At 31.7% G+C, this 27,747-nt stretch overlaps 1 long non-coding RNA gene across 2 annotated transcripts in view; it reads right to left on the reverse strand.

Moving 5' to 3' along the window:
* Window positions 1-27,747, reverse strand: part of LOC145936743 (uncharacterized) — a 212,958-nt gene that overhangs the window by 29,470 nt on the left and 155,741 nt on the right. For both annotated transcript variants that reach the window (XR_014425435.1, XR_014425436.1), the window contains 2 exons: window positions 4,550-5,473; window positions 3,911-3,944 (listed from right to left, as the gene is read on the reverse strand). This is a non-coding gene — a long non-coding RNA (uncharacterized LOC145936743). The remainder of the gene's footprint in view (window positions 1-3,910; window positions 3,945-4,549; window positions 5,474-27,747) is intronic.

Genomic DNA, 27,747 nt, shown 5'->3' on the forward strand with positions numbered 1-27,747 from the left:
TCGGCTTCGCTGCGAAAGGATGAAATTGAAGTATGATGCGCGGCTTACGCTCTTTTTATCATTATTAGTAGTAAAATATTGTACAAAGGAATAATAATTTCTCGTTCGAACGTTCTCTTTTCAAGGTACGTGTTAGATCATAGATTGCGATATATATTATATAATTATAGTCTCGAATAAAATTATGAAATATTGAAATTATGAAATCGATTTAGAAGACCATAGGATATAATCTCTTATGTAAAAATTTCATGGTTTCTCATCTAAATTTAATTTGATCGTAAAAATATTTTATCTGTTATATTGTATGGAGACGCATTGAATTTTCAATAAGCTATTTACATTACCCAATGAGATTTAAAACTATTGCCCAAAAGTTTGATTTTTTTAATGCGACGAACAGTAGGTAAATTCATAAAGTCGTAAATCAATTCGATATTGATTTATATATATCTGTTTATGATCAAATTAAATTTGAAAATTAAAATGCGGATTTGTGACGAAACTTAACGCAAGATAGAGGTCAATCGCAAGAAGTGTTAAAGATTCGAAAGTAAATGTGGAATTTTATCGGAGGATTGCATGTGGCATCACGATAGTGATTTTTCCCGTTTTGAGGAAAGTACAGGTGATATAAAAAAAAAATCGTTGATCTTGTGAATATCGACGACATTTAAGACCCTTATTCCGAAAGAAATGAGACGAAATATTATAATCTTGCTTTGCGGTTAGAAGAAAATGTATTAGGAGGAAATGTATTATGTAAAAAATAAGCATATACGGATGTCGTAAATTATATTCAATTCTAGATCGTAAAACCGGATGTCACGGTCTACCACCTTGACGACACCGAGAAATATCTCGCTGTGGAGAATAATATTCTTATAAAATATGGCTTATTGCGTAAAGGTATATAATGTGTCATCTAAGTGTGTCTAAAGTTTTTTATATTCGAGTATCACCTTTTTTGACGAGATGTAATATCGCTTGTTTCCAATACGATAAAGCAATAAACTATATAAGTGGTTTTTTCTATTTTCCATCAACACAATGAATATTAAAATCAAAAAAGTGTTAAAAAACAAATTCTTAACATTTAAAATCGCTTCGAACAAGCGGCGAAGCCTGTTTCTCAGTAACTTCCTATACTTGTCTTCGTAATGGAATACCGTCGCATAAATGTGTCGAATAAATTCACAAGAGTCTCACTTTCACTGACTTTATAATACTTCCATCATGATATATCCGCCATGCGCGGGATAATATCTTCATATCGCCATCGCTGTAGACTTTTTCACGCAATCCGGCGTGGCTGTAAAGCATCGCCAAAGTCCGTAAACCCGATCTTTACATTACCGAGGCGTAACGTCCGCCTTTATCGCGATTTGTAAAGTTGAAGTGTTACGAGGAGCGTACAGAGAAGGGTCCGCCAATAAGAGCAAACTCGCGTCGGTCGTAAACTCATGTGAACCTTAACGTAGCTCGGACATTGAGCCTCTTTCTATTAGCTGCACGACGCTCCTCGCAATGACGTAATGCGGACGAGGCGCTAATCCACGGCATCGTAAAAGGCTGCTTCGTTCCCCCCGATTGAAAAATTAATTATAGTAAATAAAACTAAACGAAATGCGCGCGGGCCGTAAACTCAATGAAATTTAAATTGGAAGCGCACAGCTGTGTCTTTTATCGCTATAAGATCGAGATCGCATCTTGTTATCTTTATATTACCGTTTCAGATATAGAACTATCTTCCCTGCTTTACTCGCATATTTTTTCTCTCTTTTTAAAAAAAGCATGTTAAGTCCATTCTTGCAAGTATTGTTGCCTCTTTTCTGCGATGCTGATTGGCTGTCTCAATTCGCATTGTGCGTTATATTCCTAGCATCGAGAAGCTGTCATCGCGAGGGTTAGCAGTTTGACAGTTTAAACAAAACAAAATAAAATAAAATATGTTTTAAATAATATATTTTAATACTTTAAATTCGATTAATATTTTTGGCAGTTATCAGCTGATGTCTGTCAAAAAATATTAATCGCAGATAAAGTATTATAACATATTATATTACTTACACAATATTGTTTTAATTATATGTTGTAAATAATATAATATGTTATAATATGTATTTATAATATATATACTTTTTTCGCGATTAATATTTTTTGACAGAAATCAGCTGATAACTGTCAAAAATATTAATCGAATTTAAAGTATTAAAACATATTATTATTTTAAACAAACTGTCAAACTGCTAACCCTCGCGATGACAACCTCTCGATGAGAGACTGTTCAAAATAAAATTAAATAAAATAATAATGTTTTAAATAATATATTATAATATTTAAAAGTATTATAACAAATTTAAAACATATTAATATTATTTTATTTTATTGTGGACTAACTGTTAAACTGTTAACCCTCGCGATGAGCGATGACAGCCTCTTGATATTATGAATATAACGCACAACGTACCGAGATAGTTGATCAACATCGCGAAAAAGAGGCAACAATACTTCGAGACTTTCAAGAATCGACTTAATATGCCTTTTTTTAGAAAGGGAAAATGTATTTAAATAAATAGATATTTAGATAAATTTGTTTAAATTTTCAAAAATGTAAAATTATTTTTAATTTTCAATACTTGGATATTTAAGATTTATTAATATAAAAAAGTCGTTATTTTTATAGTAATATTTTATTTTATCAACTGTAGTAATAAACATGTAGGTAGATAATTCCATTAAAAAGTAACTCAATGAGCTTCTTAGAATTATTTTCATGACATAATTTATTTGAATAACTATTTAAATAAATTATTTGAATAAATTATATCATACAAATAATTCTAAGAAGCTAATTGCGAGTTACTTTTTAATGGAATGATCTACCTACATATTTATTACTATAGTTAATAAAACAAGATATTACTATAAAAATAAAGATTTTTTTTATATTATTAATAAATGACTTTTTAAATATCCAAATATTGAAAATTAAAAATAATTTTACATTATAAAAAATTACAAATTATAATTGTGAGCTAATTAATAGTCAAACATCGCTTAATTTGTGAGCTATTGTGCATAAAAAATGCACTCGAATAGACAATGTAAGATATATTGTTCACCATCAAAAATATATATGTTTGTACCTTTTGATACGCTTGTAAATTCGTCTGACAATGAGTTAGTAGGAAAATATATGAACCCCGATTCTCGGCAACAGTCATAGATATATGCATTAACCCCAATATAGCTTATTATTTGGAAAAAGACCTATGTACCTATGTGTTGTACGATACATGAATAAACCTTTTTTCTCTGATAATTATAATATAATTTGCAATAATAGATGTATCGATAAAATCCTTTTTATCCTTATTTTAATTCTTGCAAATTGTTTGATATCTAAATTTACCTTTTTTATACTTATTACATATTAAAAGAATTAAAATTTCAAATTAATCGTAATATTATATATAAATATATATTATATATATCTCACAAATTCATTATCTTGAAATAAATGAATTAAGATAAATTATTGTATATATGTGTTTAATTTTTGAATGTGTATCATAACAGAGATTTTTTCAACGTGCATATGTTATAAACATAAAAAATAAGAAATGTTTAATAGTTATTTTATAACACATTTCAATACATAATAAGTATAAAAAAGGTAAATTTAGATATCAAACAATTTGCAAGAATTAAAATAAGGATAAAAAGGATTTTACCGATACATCTATTATTGCAAATTATATTATAATTATCAGAGAAAAAAAGGTTTATTCCTGATACTTTTATCTTATATATATATATATATATATATATATACATATATAAAATATTTAATATAATTTTCACAAATACATTAGCTTAAAATTTTTTTAAATAATTCAACACTCACCAATTTGATGTACGGAATTGTAGACAATGTTAATCTGTAAAATATAAACATATAAATATTATATAAAACAATTATTAAAATATTTAAATTATTTATAATATTTCAAATCATTTTTTGAAATATTAAAATTAATTAAAAAATTTAAATATTAATTTTAATGTTTCAAAAAATGATTATATTATGCGCATAGTTAACTTCTGTTATTTACTTTATAAGATATTAAAAACTACATAATTCGCAAAGAAATATTTTTTAAAGAAAGATAGAAATAATTATAAAAAATATTTAAATTAAAATATTTTACTATTTATTTTTTATTAAATATTTTAATTAAAATATTTAATAGTAAAAGAATCTAGGTACGCGCGCATTACATAAATAATTATATCTATCATATCTCTTAAATATAATACAATGTAGAAATTGTATTTTATACATATACAAATATTTATTATTACTAAATTATTTAAAAAATTATTATATTTATTATTAAATATTCCAAGTGTTTCAAAATATAAAATCCAGGATATTTTATATTGATTATTATACAATGTAAAATTTGAATCATTATCGCAAAGAAAAATAGATAAGCTCACAAATAACAAATGAAAAGTTAAATAAATTATTAATTATATTTACCCTATCGTTGCTCCGCCGTTGCCCGATGCCTCCCCGGGCCACCTCTCTCACTCACTCTCACTCTCTCTCTCTCTCTTTCTCTTTCTCTCCGCACCGTTCCTTTTTATGGCATTCACTCGAAACACTTGCACTCGCGTTACTTTTTTTCGGTCGCGACGCGCGGCGACGCCCGGATTTTAATCACATTTCGACGCGTTTCGGTAAAACGCGAGAATCGCGAGAGCTTATTCGCGCGCGAATAAAACCGATGCTCTGTTTTCGCGTCGCCGCTTTTTTCAAGGCCCACTTATCGGAAGGCCTCATCGAACGACGATGATGCGGCGACTACTTCACGACGCACTCAGATTAGGTCAGGAGTCGCCGATATTCCACGAAATGGGCACTGCATTTCACTGTTTTATATATCACAATTCAACGACGTCGGAAATCGGATCGACAACGCCGAAAAACTCTGGAAATTCGCGTCGAAAGCGCAACGGTAATTCGATCCGCCCATGTATAGAGTAGACTCGCCCGTGTAATGGACTTGGCCCGTGCGATCGCGATCACGATGTCGGTACACAATTTCGCGACGCGATGGCATTTGTACGATAATTAAGTACGTAAACACACTAAACTCACACTCGTACTGTCGCGGACCGGCGATGAGCACGCAAAAGTTGATCGCGAACCGAAAATGCACCTAACAACAGACAGGGCTTGTGCCAGTTACGGGACGCGCAGCACGCAAAGGTCGCAAAGTCGTAATGGCGGTCGCGTCGTGGCGTCGTGGCGTACGGCGTACGTGCGAGCTCGGAGCTCGGCTCGGCTCGGCTCGGCTCCGCTCGGCTCCGCTCGGCTCGGCTCGGCTCGGCTCAGCTCGGTTCGGCTCGGCGGTCCGGGCAACTCCGACTTGACGATCTTGACGTGTTGCGCGTCCTGTAACTGTTAAAATATAAGAATATTAGTTATAAAAATTAAAATAATAATCTTTTAAATAATATGTCATAATTCTTTAAACTCGATAAATATTTTTTACAGTTATCAGCTGATTTCTGTCTAAAAATATTAATCGCAGATAAGGCATTATAACATATTATTTACAACATATGGCTATTTTACATTTTATAATATAATATTATTTTAAAATTTAATTAACAAATTAACACCTTACACCTTATTAATAATTTTTGTCAGAAATCAGCTGACTAAGCAGTTAATTTGTGTGTGCTAATTACTTTTTAAAATAATAATGTTATAAAAATTAAAATAATAATCTTTTAAATAATATGTCATATAATTCTTTAAATTCGATTAATATTTTTTACGGTTATCAGCTGATTTCTGTCTAAAAATATTAATCAAAAATAAGATATTATAACATATTATTTACAACATATGACTATTTTACATTTTATAACATATTATTTTAAAATGTAATTAACAAATTACACCTTATTAATCATTTTTGTCAGAAATCAGCTGACTAAGCAGTTAATTTGCTAATTACTTTTTAAAATAAAATGTTATAAAAATTAAAATAATAATATGTTTTAAATAGAAAGAATGTTATAGTACTTTAAATTCGATAAATATTTTTTGACAGTAAACTGATTTCTGTAAAAAAATATTAGTTTAAAATATTATAACATATTATTTTACATTCTAATTAGCAAACCTTCGCTTTATTAATATTTTTGACAGAAATCAGCTGATTAAAGCGTTAATTTGCAAATTAATTTTTAAAATAAAATGTTATAAAAATTAAAATAATAATATGTTATAATATTTTTGACAGTTATCAACTGATTTCTGTCAAATAATATTGATTGCTCGAGAATAAAATATAATATATTATTCACAACATATTACATTTTAATTTTTTACCATTTTATTATTTTAAAATTTAATTATCAAATTAACGCTTTAATCAGCTGATTTCTGTGAAAAAATATTAATCGAGTTTAAACAAACTTTATATTATTTTTTTTTAAATATTCTTTTTAACATAAAATCGCTACACGCGCGCTTGTATTATTCTAGTATATCAAAATTTGTAATTCAGGATAATACAAATATCAAGTATAATATATATCGTTGCGAATATAAAAGCGTATATCTTTTGTTCTAAGGTGATTAAATATATTCCTTTTTTTCTTAAAATTAAGTTATAAATTTAGGTATAATTTAAAAAATAAAACCTAACTTTTAACTAAATTTCAAGAATAATTTTTAGCGATGAAAATAATAATAATAATTCGTACGTCAACACACATGTATATAATCTTTACTATAATTTAGAAATATTTTAAATTATAATTTATAAATATTATATATGTATTTGTAAATTGCACTATAATTTATACCAACTAATATGTATCTATAAATCGTGAGAGAAGATTTCGGTTTCGGTGCGAGGCTCGGGGTCGACAGTTGTCATTTTGTAAGATGACTAATGAGCGTAAGGCTGGAATAACTCTTGGATTTAGTTCTGTCATAATAATCAATTAAGATACCGTGTTGACACGTCTAGTTCGTCGTGTAACTGATAGCTCTTAGCATGATGTAACCCCTTCTCGCTGACTATTATAGCTACCGCTTGTCACGCCTGTGTTTATTTCTGTTTCCGACTCACGCCGTCGTAAGATGATGGATGCTCGAGAGAAGATAACCGGCATCGTAACACACATCACAGAGAGTAAATACTTATCTAACTTTATGGAACTTTCTCTGTCCGCAGATATTTATTCGGCGTACGAGCATCTCGTCAAGTCAAGCTTTATTTTGAAATTTCGGATTCAACAAGATTGAATAAGAAACGAAGATACTTGATATCTAATACTTTCTACACATTACTATTTTAAACTCTCCCAACTATGTTATGTTGAAATTGCTCAACTCTGCTTAATAATAGATACTGTGTAATGATTTATAATATGCAAAACATACTTTGAACTTGTCAATGTATATACATTATAATTACAGTTTAAGATTTAAAAAAGAGTTAATAAAAGAGAAGTCAGTCTGATTTATAAAAATATATTTAAATACTGCTTTAAGAGAGAAAGAGAGAGAGAGAGGAGGAAAAAAGATAGAATATTAATACGCTCTTTTAGTTTATCCTTCTTCATTTAAATTATGTCTTCGAGGTAAAGGTAGAGAAACGAGAGAAATAAAGACACACATATTATCTTTTAGTCCCAACTCCTCCAAGAAAGTTCGAATTTGTCCATCGCGCGTGTTAGTAGCGCATGTTCCGCGTAGAGAAATATCTACGAGTGCTTCGCAAAGATATAAATGAGCGGCAAGAGTCGACAAATCAAGAAACTATAGACATAAATAAATTAGGGGCCTGGCAAGGCATCGATTTGGTTGTAAGTCTATGAGGGAAATGGCAGGTCCTAAGTCAGCAATTATCCACATTTCCACCATCCCATCGCTATTATTTCTACGTTCCCGCTCTCTTGTGTTACAAGATATAGTAGACATAATACACTGTGTTTCAAATATAAAGATCATATTATGTTAAACATTACGAGACATTCGTCGTATCCCATTATGCAAAAAAAAAAATATATATTTTTTATATGCATGTGTATATTTTTTAAATACTGCAGAACTTGTTCAAGTCGCGTGATCTTTCTCATCTCTCTTGTGAGTAAAAATGATAAATATATCTTGAAATATACATTTTATACGCATATGCACATAAATCAATTATTTCTCTTTGTATACGTTTTCTTCATAAATATATGCAATTACATAGGAACAATTTTATTCTATAATTTTATGATTCTCTGATCGGAAAAGTCGATGGGTCCTGCAATACGGCGCATCATATTTCTGATAAAAAGGCTCGATAATGCGAACACATGATCGTAAAAGCGCTTGTGTGCGGTTCATCGCAGATATCCTCTTTCTCTTCCTCGGCAATTATTTATCCGTCCATTGTCTGTTCCTGCAGCGCAAAAGGTAGCTGCCTTACCGTGATTCGATCTAAATCTCAATTTTGGAGCATCCTATATACGTGGGGTTGGCCCTTATACACCCCCGCGCCAACCGAGTCCGTCTGTTTCTCTCTCTCTCTCTCTCTCTCTTTTTCTCTCATACGCCTGTCTCTTTCTTTCTCTCTCCCTCTTTCCCTTACTCCCCTATAACCCCCACGTTCATCCAGTGAATTACTTCGTTAGTGGCTACCTTCAGAGGGCTGTTAATTCCTGCAGGGCAGATTATACAGATAGGTTTATTGCGCTCGTGTCCCAATCTAATGTCCGTAATGCTCCTATACCCACTACACACTCTCCCTCCCTTGTGCTATTCCTTTCCAGCTTTACTCTGCCAGTATTTTCGCGTCTTGTTCTTTCTCTGTCTCTCTTTCATTACCGCGATGCAGCGTTATTTCTCTCACATCTCGTCGCAGCGTCTGTATACAGAAGCTGCTGCGTTCAGATAACCTGATGTGGTTCGGTGCAAATATAGTATAATTCAAACGCAACGATAATTCGTTCGAAAATGTTTAGTGAAATAGTTTGGGTTTATCGAAAAAGAGATGAGAGAGAGAGAGATTTGTGGGAACAAAAAGTCTAACATAATCATAAGCATATATCAAAAATAAAAAACTATACATGTTCTCTCTGTTTTATCCCTTTACTTTGTTTCTCTCGGATATTATTGTAATTAAAAAATGAGATATATGATAACGATTGTCGGATTTTCTTTTAGCGTCCCGCGTTACCGCCCCCTTGCACACGTCCCCTTCGTCGGTATAAGAGCACTTCTTCCTCATGGGTGGGTGAGCGCGTTAGCTCCCAAAATTTTGGTAACGAGTTTAGCATTACGTCTGGCCCCGGTCGGTCCTGGAGCTACAGTCCGAGGGTGTCTGATTTTAATGGCGCGGGCTCTAACCTAATGGTCCGCCGATTGTCCGAGTCCATTTAAGTCCACGCCAGACGAGTTAGTTGGTTTCGAAATAATGGCACACTGTCGGACTTACGGGATGGAGACGGCCTCGAATTTGTCATGACTGGACAGAGAGAGAAAGAGAGAGAGTGTGTGCGCGCGCGCGCGAGCCGAACGATAATTTCGGAGAATAATTAGACGGCGTTGTGCGGGGACACACACGTGCCAAGAATATTAATAACACGCTCGCAATTAGACGGAGTTAAACTCCGGGATTAAATGGGTAAGAGGAGTCATGTCGCTTGATGGAAATTAACGGCTGAATCCGGATACAAGAGACACCACAATAATAACCGGTTGAACGAATTTTTATCCAAGGGAATTGTATTCTCGGACTCGCCGCGTTCTTGGCTCATCGCGATTATTTCTGGCTATGAGCTTATATATCATGTTGCATTTCCTTTGTTTGCATGCTCGTAATATATGGATGGTCGATTTACTGCAAGAACAAATGCCAAGAATACTTCCTCCGTTAATAAAGACACTAATGCTGCATCTCTTTTTATGGTATATTTCAGTCTTAAGCTCGCTTTAGAGAGACGATCTATAATTCGTGACAAAATTCAAGACAGAACTCTATTTATAATTTTATGTGCCGCGTATTCTAATACATACACACCTATACGACATAAAATTATAAATAGAATTAAATCCCGAATTTTGAAATCGCGAATTACAGCTTCTTTAAAGCATGTTTCAAATATATAATCTTAATTATTTTAATATATTATATAGTATATTACTTTTTGAGACAACATATTAATTTATAATATTCACTTGAGATTAAATCGTGATGAAAAGATTATTTCGTGATAATATATCATCTCTTTTTTTTTCTATAGTAGAAAGATCAAAATCTTAAGATTTAATGGAATCAACAAAAATATATATATATATATTAAGACAAACAGGAAATTATAAAACATATCGAGGACAGACAACTGAAATTTTACGTGAACACATACAACATTTAATGGCGACTCGATGACAATCAATTTTTAAGGAACGGATGAGTTTCCTCCGGGGAAACTTTTTTTTCCTCCTCGCTCCTTCCTCGCTCATTATTACAATAGAGTCTTTCACAAGGACACGATATCCAGGAGCACAGCAAAATAGCTTCTCATCTCCGCCCGGTGGAGGGCAATCGTCCTCTCCTCGTCGTCATTCTTCCCACCCGTCCACCTCGTCAGTTTACATAGCGGCGCCGCTATAATTACGCTTAGTTTTAATTAACTTCTCTTGAATTTAAACATTTGTTTCCGTGGATGAGTGGAGAATGGCGCGTTTTCCTTGCCAGTTGGGGTTGACGGTGGAAAAACGACATCTTTGTCCGAATACGTCGTGTTCTAAATAATAACTGCTACCGATAATTAATTTTCATTAACGATAATTTTAGCATGGATAATTTTTTTATATCATTTGATATGTATCGGGATAAAATGTAATACTAATTTTTCATCTAGTGTATCTATGAAAAGTTTGATTTTCCTCCACGCGATTTATTTTGCTGCCTTTTTTATAACATTGGAAAGATTCAATCGTTTATTTATATATTTTCATAAATTATTTTTGTGTAAAATTGAAATAAATAATTAATAAAATCCATGTCTTACGATGCGCTACTGATATTATATCTTCTAACATCGGCGATGAAGCGTAAAGTAGATATTATGACGTGGCATATCTAGCGAGAAAAACTTTCATTATTGCCGTAAATTTATAATTAATTTTTGTAACGGTAGATTAGTTTCGGGGACGCATAACTGTCTCAAAACTGTTCCGCTCCGATGAACTGATCTTTCATACGTAACGGTGATTCTATCACGATCTAGGATTCTTAAGTAAAATCAGATTTAAAAAAAGGAGGAAAAAGTGCTATCTTAGGTCATGCATATTAAAAGCGGATAATGCTGCAATCTTAAAATATCTTCAGGTTTAATATTAACCGTCAACGTTATTATCTTACTTTTTTTAAGAGATCCAGTTTGAATTTCCGGATCATCAAACAAGATAGACCTTTTTAGACTTCGAAGATGCTTCACGTACAAGAAGATTTTCTTCAGCATGGAAAATTCTTGAACATTATTTTTATACACATATAAAAATAATGTTGTTCTCACTTAATTTCCTTTTTAATTAGATTTTTAAATTTTTATTTCCTTATTAATTGCTATATGTATAAAAAAATCAGTGTTTGTCATATTTACTTTTTAATGGACAAACCGCTATGTCCTTTCGTTGATTATCGCGTCCTTGCGTTATTTTACGTGCTGCGAATTTTATCGAGAAAAATATTCCTACCCAAGTCTTGAGGGACATCGCACAATCATTTAACTTCATGATGCGGGCGAGGGAAATCCGACTGCCCGAAGCGTATAACGGCGTAGATTACTAATTACGATTATTGGCTAATGAGGGTACGATCGATTTCTCCTTATCCTAACTCAAACAACGTCTTCCCCTGGCTGTGCAGGGCTCTGTTCAAGACCGCGGTCTCCTAATTGCATTATACATGTCAACATCCCGAGGTGCTTCCCTTCTATCGAAACGCCTTAAGGTTGATTCACATTATCCGATAGATTGGCATCGGTCCATCACACTAATATAATATCGTAACGTGCACTTTAGTAGAATTGCCCATGCTACTTCTGACATTTTTGCTCACCAAATTATTACTAATCGGAAAAAATCGATTAGTATCAAAAGTTCAAAGGAAATTATAAAATAGTATACATAAAGAGCCGAGTGAGATTTATGTCCACAATGTTTGACTGGTAAAAATTATATACAAAAGAATAGAAGTGAGATTTAGAAAAAAAAGAATCAACTTTTTTTCTCTTTTGAACCTGCGCTGTCTTTTATTACAAAGAGATAGAATCCTTTTCGAATTTTATTTTCTCTTTTTCTTGTTCTTTAAGTTACGTCATTATGCTCGGTCTAACAATAAGTCAATGATATTATGAAGCGCTTTTTATCAAGCTTTGTATATAATATAATGATAATATTTTTATAAAAGAGAACTATTCGCGCGACATAAAGGATTTGAAACTGGATTTGTAAAGATAACAGACTGAAATTAATCTAAGTTATGAGAATATTGAGATGAGAAATTTACCATTAAACACATATGGGTAAGACTCGATTCATTGCACTAACTTGAGAGATACGAAATCTTTCCGATGACAAAATTTTACAACAACAGGGCCACACGACATATATAACCGGTTTGACGATCACTAATCGTGTTAAACGTGCTTGTAGAGTTATCGGCCAAAAGCACCGAATAAAGACACGAGACTTCGAAATTGACCAAATTTGAACATGGAATGCTATTTAAAATACACTCACTAAACGCGAATTGAAATGAAAAACATGTACGTTTTCGGATGAATAAAATGTATGTTTATATTCTGTTTCACTATGACTCTTCCATTCTACTGAGTCAATTGTTTGCCAGTAAATTACAAGCCATCTCTTCAACCGCTTTCCCACTACATATTTCTGTCACGTGACCATGCCATTAACGTCACTATTTTTTTTAATTTTAAATCTTAGAATTTATTTATTTCTCTTTTTATTTTAAATGTTGCCCATGAATAAGAAATATTTATATAATTTAAATACACGCTTCGATTACGCGGTCTTTCATAATTTATAATAGAATTGTGTATTTATATTTTATAAAACGGAAAATAAAAACATAAAAAAATGCTGTCATAGTTTTTAAATAGAATGTTTAATCATTATATTAATATTTTTTAATTAATGATTAGCTTTCAGTTAGTACACTTTCTGACTTTTTAATTTATAATATTTAAGGATTACATATATAATTTTTTTGTAATAATTTTATATATTAACTTTATCCTTTATGTCTTTTCTTGAATGAATAATAAAGTAAGAAACTTTCTCTTTCAATATAATCATATTTTAATTAATAATATCTTATATTAATTGTGCACATTATACATTTTAACTTCACTTCCAATATCAATAAATTAATAATCTGCGCACTTAATCACACTATTATATTTTTAGACAAAAATTAATTATTATACGTTCAGCGACGCCAATTATTTAACGTGAAATATACAACTATTTTATCGTAAGATTCGTCATTATTTTTTCGTATAGTGCAAAAGTAACATATCATGTAAAAATTTCAGGGACATAATAGCCGGCCGCATATGGGAATCAGACAGGCCCTTAAGTTATGGGACCTACGAACAAGACGTTTTCCTTTTGTCTATCGCTGCTCAGAGAAATGCAGCCGGCAGATAAGGTTCGTTAGTGGGCGCAAGGTTAAAAATAAGGCGAGGTTGAGAGAGCTGGCCGTCATAAATCTGAGAATCCCTAGTGAAAACCCAGCTTGCACTCTAAAAACAGGGACATTCTTTTAGCATTTTGGCCGTAAGGAGTTAGATATTCGTCGAACGAATAATCCAGAAGGGCTTTCCGGCCTGACATATTTATTCAAAAAGGTGGACAATTTCTTTCGGAGAATTATTTTTTCCGACAGTCGCGCGGAAGTCGTGACCAGAAATAGATGCAGCGCATGCGATTCCGGTTTTCGTGAAAAGTATAACAACAGAAGGAAAGAAACAGCCTTTTTATCTCTCTTTCTCTCACGTATGATCTTTTATATTTATAATTTTTTTTTAATTATACCATCATCAATTCTGCCGAATTATAAAATATACAGCTTTAGAAATTATTTAGCAAAGAAGAAGAGCAAAGAAGTTTCAATTATCATATTATTTTTGTGCATTTATGCATGGCTGTTTCTAAATTTAATCTTTTAACCTTTCAATTTAATCTTTTAAAAACAATCAAAAGGTTGTAAAATGATCTACAGAGATTCGGTTCTTCGTAAAAAAACGAAGGCTCTTTGCAAAAAGGCTGACTTCTCGAAATATGAATATTTATTTATTGCGCGATTTTATATTGCTTGGAAATCGCGAAGCAACGATTTCTCGCATCTTCGAAATAGTTGTCTTTACATATGTGGCGAGAAGGTAAATCTGAAGAGAGGTCAATCTCTGCGAAAACGAGAGAGACAGAGAAAGGAGGAGAGAGAAGGCGAACAGGAAAAGGCAGTGTACCTACACGCGAGTCTTATTTATGCGCACCGACCGGCGACCTCGGATAAGAGTTTAACGCTGCGACATTATTTATTCGGCCGTGTGCACGAGCGTGCGCGCGCACGCATTTTTCTCAAACTTCCCGTGAAAATGATACCTTCGCGATGAATATAAAACGTACGCCCACGCCCGGGCGACATACCGACACCGGACGCCCTAACACCTCGGATATTATATGAGGCCCCGGTCCCGCGCGCAGACACGCGTATATGCACGCAAACGGTCGAGGAAGGCGACGTCTCACACCTGCGCAAATACCGGCACACCTCGAAAATTTCGTTAGCAAAATTCCTCTCTAGAATGCTCTAATCTTGAAATTTTGAAATTTATTTAAGGGGGTACATATACTTTGGTCGCACGCAAAAGTGGCTTGTTTTCGAGAATCTTTTTCTCAGTAAATAACATAGTAATCAATACAGGATTTTTTTTATTTTATTTGTTACATATATTTGAGTGTATGTATATTATAAAATATTATTAAGTTTTATAAAAAAATTATAATTGCGTACATCCTAAAAAAAACCCTGTATTGATTACTATGTTATTTACTGAAAAAAATTCCCGAAAATAAACTATTTTTTGCATGCGACAAAGTATGTGGGTACTTCCTTAATGAGATTGAAGGATGAAATGATGAATGAGATGCAAAGTACAAAATAGATAGCATTTTCGAAAAATGATATCGTCAACGTTACAATCACTGTTATAAATCGGTATGTAAATGCAATACTACAGGATATTGATAGTAATCAATTTCGACATCGTTAATTGGAATGCTTAAGTCAAGTGTGTCTTTAATTAATGACAATTGTAGTGAGCGAAAAAGAGAGATTTTATTATCGATATGATACCTGTAATACCTGTCGTCAGATTGTCGGGGCATTTTACTTTTGCTCCTTATAAAATTTACACCTCATTCGCTATATTTCCCGAGTCGTGCTGTTTCGTTTGCCCGTCGTGTTTCTTCTTTCGCAATCCCTGGCTCTTCTCTCTTTCTCCCTTTATTTCTATGGCGAACGCGAAGCAGACATGGTGCGCGGACAAGCCGAGTGGTGAAGCAGATCGAGCGATACCAAAGTGCTCCCCAGCGCCTCCAATAAAATGCATATAATTGCACGAATGCGTTCAAACGCCAGGAATGATATCGTACGACCGTGGAGATACGATCCGGTGGGACGTATTTATTTTCGGGAGGAAGCGGCGGCGCTCTTTCGCGACAATTAGAAATTCTTCTTTTTTTCTCCCCTTCTGATCTCGCGCGAATTTCCCTTTCTCGCGCTTTCGTTTATTTTCCGCGACATAATCCATTTCTAAAAAGTGCATGTTAAGTCGATTCTCGAAAGTCTCGAAGTATTGTTGCCTCTTTTCCGCAATGCTGATTGGTTCTCTGTCGATTCGCGTTGTGTGTTATATTCGTAGCATCGAAAGACTGTCATCGCGAGGGTTAACAGTTAGCAGTTTGACCAAAATAAAATAAAATAAAATAATAATGTTTTAAATAATATGTGATAATACTTTAAGCTTAATTAATATTTTTGACATTCGCGTTGTGTGTTATATTCGTAGCATCGAAAGGCTGTCATCGCGAGGGTTAGCAGTTAGCAGTTTGACAGTTAGTCTAAAATAAAATTAAATAAAATAATAATATGTTTTAAATAATATGTGATAATACTTTAAGCTTGATTAATATTTTTGACATTCGCGTTGTGTAGCAGTTTGACAGTTAGTCCAAAAAGTAAAATAAAATAATGTTTTAAATAATATGTTATTATACTTTAAACTTGATTAATATTTTGGCGGAAAAAAGGCAAAAATACTTGCGAGAATCGAATTAATGTCTTTTTTAGAAAAAGATTAGAATAACAAAAGCGCGCGTTACGCCATTCCTCGATTTTAAATAAAAAATTAATATTTTTATATAAAGTTTGTTTAAACTTGGTTAATATTTTTTGATAGAAATCAGATGATTAAAGCATTACATTGCTAATTAAATTTTAACATAAAAATATGTTATAAAATTTAATATAATAATGTTATAAATAATATGTTATAATGCCTTATCTGTGCGATTAATATTTTTTGACAGAAATCAACTGATAGCTGTTATAAATATTAATCGAATTTAAGGAATTATAATACATTATTTAAAACATATTATTATTTTAAATGTTATAACATATTCTTATTTTAAGAATTAATTAGCAATTTTACGTATTAATCAGCTGATTTCTGTAACAAAAATATTAATCGAGGATAAAATATTACAACATATTATTCACAACATATTGCTATATATTTTAAATATTATAACATATTATTATTTTAAAATATAATTAGTTCGCTATATTAATATTTTTTAATTTATTCATTTAATTATAAAGTAATATATTTATTAAGTTAAAAATAGAAGTGAGACATAAATCCAAATTAACAATTAAGGTTCCGTAGCAATTTTTAAGGACAAATATTTCCTAAATTAGAGTCATAAATATATTTCATCCGACACTTTTCGATAATTTTAATATAATTCGAATTGCGAATGCGCAGTAGAAATGAGTATCGACATCTATTACCGCGATATATGTATATAGTTCCGCATAATATTAAAAATTAAAATTTTAAGCCGCTGACCCCATACGGCGCGGATTTATTTTACGTATATTAGACCAAAAAGTTTGTAGGCTGATATGGTGTTGGTACCATCATAATGTGCAGGCAATGTACTGTTGAAATATATGAAAGATTAATTTTTGGCTCGCTTTAAAATATTGAAAATTAAAACTTTTTACCCGCGAATCCCATACGGCGCGGATTCATTTTACGTATATTAGACCAAAAAGATTAATATTAGATAAATATTAGATTAATATTTCTTGACAGAAATCAGCTGATAGCTGTTATAAATATTAATCGAGTTTAAGGAATTATATATTACATTATTTAAAACAAATTATTTTAAATGTTATAACATATTCTTATTTTAAAAATTAATTAGCAAATTAACGTTTTAATCAGCTGATTTCTGTAACAAAAATATTAATCGAGGATAAGATATTACAACATATTATTTACAATATATTGCTATTTTAATTTTTATAACATATTACTATTTTAAAATTTAATTACCTTACTATATTAATATTTTCTAATATATTTATTTAATTAAGAAGTAGTATATTTATTAAGTTAAGAATAGAAGTGAGACATTAATACAAATTTACAATTAAGGTTTCGTAGATATAATTTTTAAAACAAAAATTATTTTCTAAATTAGAGTCACAAATATATTTCGTCCGACACTTTTCGATAATTTTGATATAATTCGAATTCCGAATGCGCAGTAGAAATGAGTTTCGACATATATTACCGCAATATATGCATGCAGCCACGCATAATTCGTAATAATGTGCAGACAATGTACTGTTAAAATGTATATAAGATAAATTTTTTGCACGTTTTGAAATATCGAAAATTAAAATTTTTATGCCGCAAATCCCATACGGCGCAGATTTATATAACGTATATTAGACCAAAAAGGTAGTACGCTGGTATGCTTATGGTACAAAGATAATCTGCAAACAATACACTATTGAAATATATACACGATGAATTTTTGGCTCGCCTTAAAATATTAGAAATCGATACTTTTTTACAGTTGACCCTATGCGACGCAACCTTATTCTATGTAAATAAAGTTAAATATTTGTACGCTGGTGTCTGTTTGGTACCAAATGATTCTGTAATCAATGTACTATTAAAATGTATAATCGATGAAATTTTGGCTCGTCTTAAAATATTAGAAATTGATACATTTTTGCCGCTGACCCTATGCGACGCATCCCTATTTTATGTATATCATATTAAAAAATTTGTACGCTGGTGTCTGCATGGTACCAAAAGATTCTGTAATCAATGTACTATTAAAATGTATAATCGATGAATTTCTGGCTCGTCTTAAAATATTAGAAATTGATACTTCTTTGCGGCTGACCCTATGCGACGCATACTTATTTTATGTATATCATATTAAAAAATTTGTACGCTGGTGTCTGCATGGTACCAAAAGATTCTGCAATCAATGTACTATTAAAATGTATAATCGATGAATTTCTGGCTCGTCTTAAAATATTAGAAATTGATACTTATTTGACGCGGAGCCTGTGCGACGCATCCTTATTTTATGTTTATCGTATTAAAAAATTTGTACGCTGGTGTCTGCATGGTACCAAAAGATTCTGTAATCAATGTGCTATTAAAATGTATAATCGATGAATTTTTGGCTCGTCTTAAAATATTAGAAATCGATACTTTTTTGCCGCTGACCCTGTGCGACGCATCCATATTTTATGTATATCATATTAACAAAATTGTACGCTGGTGTCTGCTTGGTACCAAATAATTCTGTAATCAATGTACTATTAAAATGTATAATCGATGAATTTTTGGCTCTTCTTAAAATATTTGAAATTGATACTTTTTTGACGCGGACCCTGTGCGACGCATCCTTATTTTATGTTTATCAAATTAAAAAATTTGTACGCTGGTGCCTGCTTGGTATCAAATAATTCTGTAATCAATGTACAATTAAAATGTATAATCGATGAATTTTTGGCTCGTCTTTAAATATTAGAAATCGATACTTTTTTACCGCTCACCCCATGCGACGCAACCTTATTTTATGTATATCAAGTTAAAAAATTTGTACGCTGGTGTCTGTTTGGTACCAAATGGTTCTGTAATCAATGTACTATTAAAATGTATAATCGATGAATTTTTGGCTCGTCTCAAAATATTAGAAATCGATACTTTTTTGCCGCTGACCCTATGCGACGCATCCATATTTTATGTATATCATATTAACAAAATTGTACGCTGGTGTCTGCTTGGTACCAAATAATTCTGTAATCAATGTACTATTAAAATGTATAATCGATGAATTTTTGGCTCTTCTTAAAATATTAGAAATTCATACTTTTTTGACGCGGACCCTGTGCGACGCATCCTTATTTTATGTTTATCAAATTAAAAAATTTGTACGCTGGTGTCTGCTTGGTATCAAATAATTCTGTAATCAATGTACAATTAAAATGTATAATCCATGAATTTTTGGCTCGTCTTTAAATATTAGAAATCGATACTTTTTTACCGCTGACCCCATGCGACGCAACCTTATTTTATGTATATCAAGTTAAAAAATTTGTACGCTGGTGTCTGTTTGGTACCAAATGGTTCTGTAATCAATGTACTATTAAAATGTATAATCGATGAATTTTTGGCTCGTCTCAAAATATTAGAAATCGATACTTTTTTGACGCGGACCCTGTGCGACGCATCCTTATTTTATGTTTATCGTATTAAAAAATTTGTACGCTGGTGTCTGCATGGTACCAAAAGATTCTGTAATCAATGTACTATTAAAATGTATAATCGATGAATTTTTGGCTCGACTTAAAATATTAGAAATCGATACTTTTTTGACGCGGACCCTGTGCGACGCATCCTTATTTTATGTTTATCAAATTAAAAAATTTGTACGCTGGTGTCTGCTTGGTATCAAATAATTCTGTAATCAATGTACCATTAAAATGTATAATCGATGAATTTTTGGCTCGCCTTTAAATATTAGAAATCGATACTTTTTTACCGTTGACCCCATGCGACGCAACATTATTTTATGTATATCAAGTTAAAAAATTTGTACGCTGGTGTCTGTTTGGTACCAAATGGTTCTGTAATTAATGTACTATTAAAATGTATAATCGATGAATTTTTGGCTCGTCTTAAAATATTAGAAATTCATACATTTATGCCGCTGACCCTATGCGACGTATCCTTAAATTATGTATAGCAAATGAAAAAGTTTGTACGCTGTTGTCTGCTTGGTACCAAAAGATTCTGTAATCAATGTACTATTAAAAAGTATAATCAATGAATTTTTGGCTCGTCTTAAAATATTAGAAATTGATACTTCTTTGACGCGGACCCTGTGCGACGCATCCTTATTTTATGTTTATCGTATTAAAAAATTAGTACGCTGGTGTCTGCATGGTACCAAAAGATTCTGTAATCAATGTACTATTAAAATGTATAATCGATGAATTTTTGGCTCGACTTAAAATATTAGAAATCGATACTTTTTTACCGCTGACCCTATGCGACACATCCTTATTTTATGTATATCATATTAAAAAATTTGTACGCTGTTGTGTACTTGGTACCAAAAGATTCTGTAATCAATGTACTATTAAAATGTATAATCGATGAATTTTTGGCTCGTCTTAAAATATTAGAAATCGATACTTTTTTGACGCGGACCCTGTACGACGCATACTTATTTTATGTTTATCGTATTAAAAAATTTGTACGCTGGTGTCTGCATGGTACCAAAAGATTCTGTAATCAATGTACTATTAAAATGTATAATCGATGAATTTTTGGCTCGACTTAAAATATTAGAAATCGATACTTTTTTACCGCTGACCCTATGCGACACATCCTTATTTTATGTATATCATATTAAAAAATTTGTACGCTGTTGTGTGCTTGGTACCAAAAGATTCTGTAATCAATGTACTATTAAAATGTATAATCGATGAATTTTTGGCTCGTCTTAAAATATTAGAAATCGATACTTTTTTGACGCGGACCCTGTACGACGCATACTTATTTTATGTTTATCGTATTAAAAAATTTGTACGCTGGTGTCTGCATGGTACCAAAAGATTCTGTAATCAATGTACTATTAAAATGTATAATCGATGAATTTTTGGCTCGTCTTAAAATATTAGAAATTGATACTTTTTTGACGCGGACCCTGTGCTACGCATCCTTATTTTGTTTATCGTATTAAAAAATTTGTACGCTGGTGTCTGCATGGTACCAAAAGATTCTGTAATCAATGTACTATTAAAATGTATAATCGATGAATTTTTGGCTCGTCTTAAAATATTAGAAATCGATACGTTTTTACCGCTGACCCTATGCGACGCATCCTTATTTTATGTATATCACATTAAAAAATTTGTACGCTGGTGTCTGCTTGGTACCAAATAATTCTGTAATTAATGTACTATTAAAATGTATAATCGATGAATTTTTGGCTCGTCTTAAAATATTAGAAATTGATACTTATTTGACGCGGAGCCTGTGCGACGCATCCTTATTTTATGTTTATCGTATTAAAAAATTTGTACGCTGGTGTCTGCATGGTACCAAAAGATTCTGTAATCAAAGTACTATTAAAATGTATAATCGATGAATTTTTGGCTCGTCTTAAAATATTAGAAATCGATACTTTTTTGACGCGGACCCTGTACGACGCATCCTTATTTTATGTTTATCGTATTAAAAAATTTGTACGCAAGTGTCTGCATGGTACCAAAAGATTCTGTAATCAATGTACTATTAAAATGTATAATCGATGAATTTTTGGCTCGTCTTAAAATATTAGAAATCGATACGTTTTTACCGCTGACCCTATGCGACGCATCCTTATTTTATGTATATCAGATTAAAAAATTTGTACGCTGGTGTCTGCTTGGTACCAAATAATTCTGTAATTAATGTACTATTAAAATGTATAATCGATGAATTTTTGGCTCGTCTTAAAATATTAGAAATTGATACTTATTTGACGCGGAGCCTGTGCGACGCATCCTTATTTTATGTTTATCGTATTAAAAAATTAGTACGCTGGTGTCTGCATGGTACCAAAAGATTCTGTAATCAAAGTACTATTAAAATGTATAATCGATGAATTTTTGCTCGTCTTAAAATATTAGAAATCGATACTTTTTTGACGCGGACCCTGTGCGACGCATCCTTATTTTATGTTTATCGTATTAAAAAATTTGTACGCTGGTGTCTGCATGGTACCAAAAGATTCTGTAATCAATGTACTATTAAAATGTATAATCGATGAATTTTTAGCTCGTCTTAAAATATTAGAAATTGATACTTTTTTGACGCGGACCCTGTGCTACGCATCCTTATTTTATGTTTATCGTATTAAAAAATTTGTACGCTGGTGTCTGTTTGGTACCAAATGGTTCTGTAATCAAAGTACTATTAAAATGTATAATCGATGAATTTTTGGCTCGTCTTAAAATATTAGAAATCGATACTTTTTTACCGCTGACCCCATGCGACGCAACCTTATTTTATGTATATCAAGTTAAAAAATTTGTACGCTGGGTCTGTTTGGTACCAAATGGTTCTGTAATCAATGTACTATTAAAATGTATAATCGATGAATTTTTGGCTCGTCTCAAAATATTAGAAATCGATACTTTTTTGACGCGGACCCTGTGCGACGCATTCTTATTTTATGTTTATCAAGTTAAAAAATTTGTACGCTGGTGTCTGTTTGGTACCAAATGGTTCTGTAATTAATGTACTATTAAAATGTATAATCGATGAATTTTTGGCTCGTCTTAAAATATTAGAAATTGATACATTTATGCCGCTGACCCTATGCGACGTATCCTTAAATTATGTATAGCAAATGAAAAAGTTTGTACGCTGTTGTCTGCTTGGTACCAAAAGATTCTGTAATCAATGTACTATTAAAATGTATAATCGATGAATTTTTGGCTCGTCTTAAAATATTAGAAATTGATACTTCTTTGACGCGGACCCTGTGCGACGCATCCTTATTTTATGTTTATCGTATTAAAAAATTAGTACGCTGGTGTCTGTATGGTACCAAAAGATTCTGTAATCAAAGTACTATTAAAATGTATAATCGATGAATTTTTGGCTCGTCTTAAAATATTAGAAATCGATACTTTTTTACCGCTGACCCTATGCGACGCATCCTTAATTTATGTATATCAAGTTAAAAAATTTGTACGCTGGTGTCTGTTTGGTACCAAATGGTTCTGTAATCAAAGTACTATTAAAATGTATAATCGATGAATTTTTGGCTCGTCTTAAAATATTAGAAATGGATACTTTTTTGCCGCTGACCCTATGCGACGCATCCTTATTTTATGTATATCATATTAAAAAATTTGTACGCTGTTGTGTACTTGGTACCAAAAGATTCTGTAATCAATGTACTATTAAAATGTATAATCGATGAATTTTTGGCTCGTCTTAAAATATTAGAAATCGATACTTTTTTGACGCGGACCCTGTACGACGCATACTTATTTTATGTTTATCGTATTAAAAAATTTGTACGCTGGTGTCTGCATGGTACCAAAAGATTCTGTAATCAATGTACTATTAAAATGTATAATCGATGAATTTTTGGCTCGTCTTAAAATATTAGAAATTGATACTTTTTTGACGCGGACCCTGTGCTACGCATCCTTATTTTATGTTTATCGTATTAAAAAATTTGTACGCTGGTGTCTGCATGGTACCAAAAGATTCTGTAATCAATGTACTATTAAAATGTATAATCGATGAATTTTTGGCTCGACTTAAAATATTAGAAATCGATACTTTTTTACCGCTGACCCTATGCGACACATCCTTATTTTATGTATATCATATTAAAAAATTTGTACGCTGTTGTGTGCTTGGTACCAAAAGATTCTGTAATCAATGTACTATTAAAATGTATAATCGATGAATTTTTGGCTCGTCTTAAAATATTAGAAATCGATACTTTTTTGACGCGGACCCTGTACGACGCATACTTATTTTATGTTTATCGTATTAAAAAATTTGTACGCTGGTGTCTGCATGGTACCAAAAGATTCTGTAATCAATGTACTATTAAAATGTATAATCGATGAATTTTTGGCTCGTCTTAAAATATTAGAAATTGATACTTTTTTGACGCGGACCCTGTGCTACGCATCCTTATTTTGTTTATCGTATTAAAAAATTTGTACGCTGGTGTCTGCATGGTACCAAAAGATTCTGTAATCAATGTACTATTAAAATGTATAATCGATGAATTTTTGGCTCGTCTTAAAATATTAGAAATCGATACGTTTTTACCGCTGACCCTATGCGACGCATCCTTATTTTATGTATATCACATTAAAAAATTTGTACGCTGGTGTCTGCTTGGTACCAAATAATTCTGTAATTAATGTACTATTAAAATGTATAATCGATGAATTTTTGGCTCGTCTTAAAATATTAGAAATTGATACTTATTTGACGCGGAGCCTGTGCGACGCATCCTTATTTTATGTTTATCGTATTAAAAAATTTGTACGCTGGTGTCTGCATGGTACCAAAAGATTCTGTAATCAAAGTACTATTAAAATGTATAATCGATGAATTTTTGGCTCGTCTTAAAATATTAGAAATCGATACTTTTTTGACGCGGACCCTGTACGACGCATCCTTATTTTATGTTTATCGTATTAAAAAATTTGTACGCAGGTGTCTGCATGGTACCAAAAGATTCTGTAATCAATGTACTATTAAAATGTATAATCGATGAATTTTTGGCTCGTCTTAAAATATTAGAAATCGATACGTTTTTACCGCTGACCCTATGCGACGCATCCTTATTTTATGTATATCAGATTAAAAAATTTGTACGCTGGTGTCTGCTTGGTACCAAATAATTCTGTAATTAATGTACTATTAAAATGTATAATCGATGAATTTTTGGCTCGTCTTAAAATATTAGAAATTGATACTTATTTGACGCGGAGCCTGTGCGACGCATCCTTATTTTATGTTTATCGTATTAAAAAATTAGTACGCTGGTGTCTGCATGGTACCAAAAGATTCTGTAATCAAAGTACTATTAAAATGTATAATCGATGAATTTTTGCTCGTCTTAAAATATTAGAAATCGATACTTTTTTGACGCGGACCCTGTGCGACGCATCCTTATTTTATGTTTATCGTATTAAAAAATTTGTACGCTGGTGTCTGCATGGTACCAAAAGATTCTGTAATCAATGTACTATTAAAATGTATAATCGATGAATTTTTGGCTCGACTTAAAATAATAGAAATCGATACTTTTTTACCGCTGACCCTATGCGACACATCCTTATTTTATGTATATCATATTAAAAAATTTGTACGCTGTTGTGTGCTTGGTACCAAAAGATTCTGTAATCAATGTACTATTAAAATGTATAATCGATGAATTTTTGGCTCGTCTTAAAATATTAGAAATCGATTCTTTTTTGACGCGGACCCTGTACGACGCATACTTATTTTATGTTTATCGTATTAAAAAATTTGTACGCTGGTGTCTGCATGGTACCAAAAGATTCTGTAATCAATGTACTATTAAAATGTATAATCGATGAATTTTTGGCTCGTCTTAAAATATTAGAAATTGATACTTTTTTGACGCGGACCCTGTGCTACGCATCCTTATTTTATGTTTATCGTATTAAAAAATTTGTACGCTGGTGTCTGCATGGTACCAAAAGATTCTGTAATCAATGTACTATTAAAATGTATAATCGATGAATTTTTGGCTCGTCTTAAAATATTAGAAATCGATACGTTTTTACCGCTGACCCTATGCGACGCATCCTTATTTTATGTATATCAGATTAAAAAATTTGTACGCTGGTGTCTGCTTGGTACCAAATAATTCTGTAATTAATGTACTATTAAAATGTATAATCGATGAATTTTTGGCTCGTCTTAAAATATTAGAAATTGATACTTATTTGACGCGGAGCCTGTGCGACGCATCCTTATTTTATGTTTATCGTATTAAAAAATTTGTACGCTGGTGTCTGCATGGTACCAAAAGATTCTGTAATCAATGTGCTATTAAAATGTATAATCGATGAATTTTTGGCTCGTCTTAAAATATTAGAAATCGATACTTTTTTACCGCTGACCCTATGCGACGCATCCTTAATTTATGTATATCAAGTTAAAAAATTTGTACGCTGGTGTCTGTTTGGTACCAAATGGTTCTGTAATCAAAGTACTATTAAAATGTATAATCGATGAATTTTTGGCTCGTCTTAAAATATTAGAAATCGATACTTTTTTACCGCTGACCCCATGCGACGCAACCTTATTTTATGTATATCAAGTTAAAAAATTTGTACGCTGGGTCTGTTTGGTACCAAATGGTTCTGTAATCAATGTACTATTAAAATGTATAATCGATGAATTTTTGGCTCGTCTCAAAATATTAGAAATCGATACTTTTTTGACGCGGACCCTGTGCGACGCATTCTTATTTTATGTTTATCAAGTTAAAAAATTTGTACGCTGGTGTCTGTTTGGTACCAAATGGTTCTGTAATTAATGTACTATTAAAATGTATAATCGATGAATTTTTGGCTCGTCTTAAAATATTAGAAATTGATACATTTATGCCGCTGACCCTATGCGACGTATCCTTAATTTATGTATAGCAAATGAAAAAGTTTGTACGCTGTTGTCTGCTTGGTACCAAAAGATTCTGTAATCAATGTACTATTAAAATGTATAATCGATGAATTTTTGGCTCGTCTTAAAATATTAGAAATTGATACTTCTTTGACGCGGACCCTGTGCGACGCATCCTTATTTTATGTTTATCGTATTAAAAAATTAGTACGCTGGTGTCTGTATGGTACCAAAAGATTCTGTAATCAAAGTACTATTAAAATGTATAATCGATGAATTTTTGGCTCGTCTTAAAATATTAGAAATCGATACTTTTTTACCGCTGACCCTATGCGACGCATCCTTAATTTATGTATATCAAGTTAAAAAATTTGTACGCTGGTGTCTGTTTGGTACCAAATGGTTCTGTAATCAAAGTACTATTAAAATGTATAATCGATGAATTTTTGGCTCGTCTTAAAATATTAGAAATGGATACTTTTTTGCCGCTGACCCTATGCGACGCATCCTTATTTTATGTATATCATATTAAAAAATTTGTACGCTGGTGTCTGCTTGATACCAAATAATTCTGTAATCAATGTACTATTAAAATGTATAATCAATGAATTTTTGAGGTGCAGGCAATGTACTGTTGAAATATATGAAAATTAAAACTTTTTACCCGCGAATCCCATACGGCGCGGATTCATTTTACGTATATTAGACCAAAAAGATTAATATTAGATAAATATTAGATTAATATTTCTTGACAGAAATCAGCTGATAGCTGTTATAAATATTAATCGAGTTTAAGGAATTATATATTACATTATTTAAAACAAATTATTT

The sequence above is a fragment of the Prenolepis imparis genome, unplaced genomic scaffold (assembly GCF_030444845.1).
Source record: "Prenolepis imparis isolate NDT839.2.m4 unplaced genomic scaffold, iyPreImpa1.0 SCAF_5, whole genome shotgun sequence".
Lineage (NCBI taxonomy): Eukaryota > Metazoa > Arthropoda > Insecta > Hymenoptera > Formicidae > Prenolepis > Prenolepis imparis.